The sequence below is a fragment of the Apium graveolens genome, chromosome 6 (assembly GCF_009905375.1).
Source record: "Apium graveolens cultivar Ventura chromosome 6, ASM990537v1, whole genome shotgun sequence".
Lineage (NCBI taxonomy): Eukaryota > Viridiplantae > Streptophyta > Magnoliopsida > Apiales > Apiaceae > Apium > Apium graveolens.
In genome coordinates, this window is record NC_133652.1 from 293,074,053 (window position 1) to 293,079,541 (window position 5,489).

Here is a 5,489-nt window from a genome sequence, read left to right on the forward strand (position 1 = left end):
GGAATCGCCTTAAAAATCGTAAAGGTTAAATTATTAAAAATGGTGGAGCCGAGGGTACCCGGGTGACTTAAGCAAATCAGTAAGCGCAAAACGAGCGTTAGAGTCTGAGTTGGTTAGAGTATAGATTTACAAGTGACTTTGGTTTAATTCCAACTTACTTGTCGCTTATAGGTTACCAGACTCGTCCCAAGCCATTCGTAACCCCCAGTCGCTCAGGCAAGTTTTCTACCCGTTATAACTGTTGTTGTGATAAATATATGTATATGCATTATCTTGCGATAGATGCATGTTGGTTAATTAGCAAATGTTGCGATATATTGAAGTTTGCTGATATGGTATATATATGCATGCCTGTTTCGTATTCTTGCCATATATATCTGTTGGTTCAGTTGATAATACCTATGCTAGAGAATAGCGGTAACTTGCATATACCCTTAGTATAGGGACCCAAAGGTGAACCCTTTTCTAAAACCAGGAGTAGATGTTCCCGAGTATATGATATATATATAGTTATAAATATATATATGGTTATAGTTTTCAAAACTATTAATCGAATAAGGTTTATTCGATAACTTTATTTTATTAATGAATATTATCTTGAATATTCATTCGAGGGCTTATGACTCCTTTTATTTTATTAATTGAATATTATTTGAATATTCATTTGAGGATGTATGACTCCTTTATTTTATTTAATGAATATTATTTATAATATTCATTTGAGGTATTATGACTCCGCTTATTACTGAAATATATTCTTTATTTTATTAAAGAATAAGGTGTTAATAATCAAACTTATTTTCGATTATTCAAATAAAGATAATACTTTCATATAAGTGTATCTTGGGTTATTTAATACTCGTTTCAAGTATAAGTTTTAAAACTTCTACTTCAATTATTTTTATAAAGATTATTCTTTATGGGAATATTATGTAAATAATAATATTCAGATATTTTCTAATATATCGGGACTGATTTATTTCATTAAATCAGCTTTACTCCAACCATTCTTAAAAATGTTTTCGAGTCTTCAAAATGATTTTAAAAGTTAGAGCGGATCCCAAAACTCGTTTTCCGATTTAAGATCTTCCTTTCGAAGGAGACTTGAATATTCGCTCAAAAATCTTGGGGATCCGGCTCTGTGGTGTATTTTATATTCGCAACATGGTTGTTGTTTTGAGAAAACAATTTGATTACTTGCCCAATGTTCGGGAAGTAAGTCCATCTGATTGAGTCGGCATAAGCGACAGGCCGGGGTACGGTCTATGAATGTGTAAGTGGCTGGGTGGCAGTCCATCAACGCGTGAGTGGCCGGGTAACGGTCTAGCGCGAGGTCCTAATGCGGCCAGGGTGATGACCGGTGAGGAATTCATCCATCTACAGTAGAAAAGGTTACTTATTGGTATCTTTGCCTGATCAGCAAGATATCTGGTTTATGCCAAAATTCTTTTCCTTCCAAATTCATTGGATATTGCAACTCTGTTCATACTTTACATGACAGAGGTTTTCAGGAAATGTATGGGAGATATATATGAATATATTTATATATCGGGACTTAATGAAGTATCTCGTAACTTCATTATTTATAATGATATTCAAAGATTGAATCTATTCAAATCTTGTCTTGTAGTCTCATCTATGTGATGAACCTTTGAAACTGATTATAACTTGAACGGGGGTAGTTCAAGTAGTATTTGGGAAAGATATAAGTATTTTGGGGTATCTTGTAACTTCATCTTTTAAACTTATATCTAGTTAATGATTATCTTATGCATGACAAAGATTTTCAGAAAAACGTTGAGACAAGGTTAGATATATGAGATCACCTTGCAACGATATTTTTATACAGTTATACACTGGAACTCTGTGTATATTATGCATGGAAGAGGACTTCCAAGATTTTGAAAAGTATATATGTATATATACTGAATATTTTGCGACTTCATCGCATTAAGATATCAAACTTGGTTCATTTCTTTTGACCAAGACTTTCATGAGTACTATGAGAAGGCTCATATATTGTAAATCATTATACATATTATTTTGGTGGGCTTGCTGCTCACCCTTGCTTTATTTCTTCATCACACAACAACAGTTAGGAAAGATGGCCAGACTCCAGCAGACCCAGCGCAAGCGCGTGGGAAGCGTCCCGCGTCTTCCCGTTGTTGTTGTAGCTGCTATAGCTGCAGAGGTAGATCTATTGTAGATCAGACCATCTACTTTTGAGAATCAATTATGTATAATTATAACTTGTGGCAGATAATGGCAATTAACTGTAAATTTATCAAGAAATCATTTTGGGTTGTAATAACTTTTAAATTGTGGATTCGAAGACTTGTACTTATTTAAATTTCATCTCTGAGACTATAACGGGTTGTGGTGTGTGTTAGTGTGGGGTCACAGCATAAGGTTATTATTATTAATTAAGTGAAGTGATATTGTGGAAAGAAAGACCGTGACGACCCGGATACCCGACCCCGGATCTGGGGGTGTTACAGAAATGGTATCAGAGCTAAGCGTTATAAACCTCAGAGATGATGGGACGTTAAGATAATAAGTTCACTAAGATAATAAGAACTCTTGCCAAGTTCATAGTCGGGCTACCTAACGTAGTACTAACAGTTAAAACCCTTATGGGAACCCTTATAAATATCGTGATAGGAGCGTAGTTCGTTATCGTATATGGTAGCGGGACTCCGAACCCTGAGGTTGAGGAGCAATATCGCGATGATATTTTATTACTAATTGGAGATCGGATTGTGGATCCGATAGAGTGTCCTAATGCAGGACCGGATGATGTTGATATTGAGAATTTAGCGGTTGAGGATGTTGTCCTAGAAGGGATAGTTGTTGAGGAGGATCCCATGGAGGATCCTGACAGGATTGGATAAAGGACCACTGATGAATTGATGACCATGGTTTGGTCGACTACCAGAGGTAGGATTGGCCGGTCACTACCGGAGGTTCGTTCAAGTTGTAAAGATAGTAGCCCCTTTAACGCGGCTTACTTGTAAGACTGAGAAGTTCGAATGGACAGAGAAATGCGAGAACAGCTTTCAAGAACTGAAGCAGAGGTTGGTGATGGCCCTTATGCTGGCGTTGCCGGATGGAAAAAGAGATTTTGTGAAGTATAGTGATGCTTCGCACAAGGGCTTAGGGTGCGTGCTTATGCAGCACGGTAAGGTAATCGCGTACATGTCAAGACAATTAAGGTAATATGAAATTCGATATCCCCGCTCATGAGCTTAGGCTCGTGGCAATAGTTTTACCCTAAGGATTGGAGGCACTACTTGTATGGAGAGAAGTGCGAGAATTACCTAAGCCATAAGTGCTCTAGTACATTTTCACGTAGAAAGAGCTCAACATATGCCAGAGGAGGCAGTTAGAGCTAATCAAGAATAATGATTGGGAGATTCTTTATCATTCGGGGAAAGCCAATATGGTGGCTGATGCCCTTAGTAAAAAGGAGAGACTCAAGATGATAATGTCTTTTGGAGAGTTTATAAGAGATTTTGAGAAAATGAAAATAGAAGTGAAGGTAACCGGAGCCGGTACCGAAAAGCTGTTTGAGATAGCAATACAGCCCGAATTATTGGAAAAGATCATATTGTGCCAGAAAAAGTTATGAATGAAGGCAGGGAGCCAACAATTAGATAAAAGATTAATATCGAGAAAGATGATAAGGGAATAATGAGGTATTTCTATAGAATTTGGGTTCCGAAAGTTCAAGAGCGTAAGGATGAGAACTTAGATGAGAGCCATAGTTTGAGGAATAAGATTTAGAGTAAACCCTGAACGTGATAGTCAGGGAGGTCGCCATCAAGATAGAAGGAACCCATGACATAATGGAGTGGAAAATGAGGATTTTAAATTAAAAGATGACCCCAATTATGGGGAGTAGGATGAAACATTTCATACTAAGGAAACATAAAGTCGAGTAAGGAAAGGAGACCCGAGACGGTACTCCTATACGGCAATTCATGGACCTGTCTAAAAAGAACTTAGACTATTATCCCCAACCACCACCCTGAGGAGATAGTGCGGTGAGAAATTCTTTCAGGACCTTTAAGTCGCTAAGCTCTCAGAGTTCCATGGAACAAGCTGACCCAGCCGAGGCAAGAGCCTGGCTAAAGGAAATATAGGAATTATTTGAGATTCTAAATGATTGACGAATCACAAAAGACTGTTTTTGTCACTTACCCTCCTAAGAGAGAGACCACCCGCTGGTGAAAGACCAAGAAAGGCACGAAGCCAGAGGTTATGATAAACTGATTAAAGTTCAGCCAATTGTTTTCGGGAAAGTAATTCCCAAGGTTATGGAGAGAGTGTAAAAGCTTTAGAGCCAGAACAAAGGCAGACGAGTATGATGAATTGTGAATTTAAGTTGTAAAAGTGGTCAAGATTCGTTCTAAGGGCACGAATCCAGAATGACGGGATGTTGAAATCAATGCTTATGTTGTGTTGGTTCATGAAATAATGATAAGAGAAAGGAAAAAAAAAAGAAATTGAAGTGGAAAGGAATATAACGGCAATAGAGTTTGAGGTATGATAAGGGAGTTGGGTATGAGGAAACCCTAACGACTCGTAGCAATAGAAATAGAAAAGTATGCATTCGTCAGGATGAGGGTGATTTACCATAAGTTAAAATTGATGGTTGAGGGCATAAGAGATACATATAGTTATCCCCTGTAAGTTGGGAGGATTCGAGGAAACCTTGAGATAATTCGAAGGATAAATAATGAGACGCGGATAGACTAAGGGGATAAGGAAGTAAGAAATTAGGAAAAATTGGATGAAGGAAGTGACCTTCAAGAAGGTGAAATGTAAGACCGGTGGCTTGATACCCAGAAAGGGAGACGCCAGGTATGAAAGATATCCCAACATTGAGGTGGCTGTTGAGATAAACAACAAAAGTAAATAAGGAATTATTAAGAAGAAGTTCACGTTGAACACGACCAATATCTTCCAGAACATCCTTGTTATCGTTACCAAATTAGGCAAGACAAGCGGATAACCGTTGTTATCTTTTGGAGGCCATATGGATTGACCTCAATTTGAATAAGGATGCTATTATGAAGTTAGGTATAGACTATCGAGGTGGGAATGATGAATATGATAATCTATCAAGGATATATGACTTGATTTATTCGTGGAAGGATGCAGGTACCTTTTTAAGGTGGAATTAAGGATAGAACATTGGTAACTTAAAATGAATCCTAGGGGACTGCATAAAGGTTGGCATGTCACCCTTAATAGGGACAGTATGAGTTTTGACAGTATGATTGGGAAAGGGTTAAGGTAACAACAACCTTTAAGAATCAGTGGAGAAATTTTGCAGAAGTATATAGACAATGGTTCTACTATTAGTAAATGGTATTGTGATATGCCCTGTATCTAGGGAATACAGGAGGAACGATTGAAGGATAACCTTAGAGGTTTTATAAGGAAAAAGGTAATATTCAAAATTTTCAATAATAGAAATGTGGATA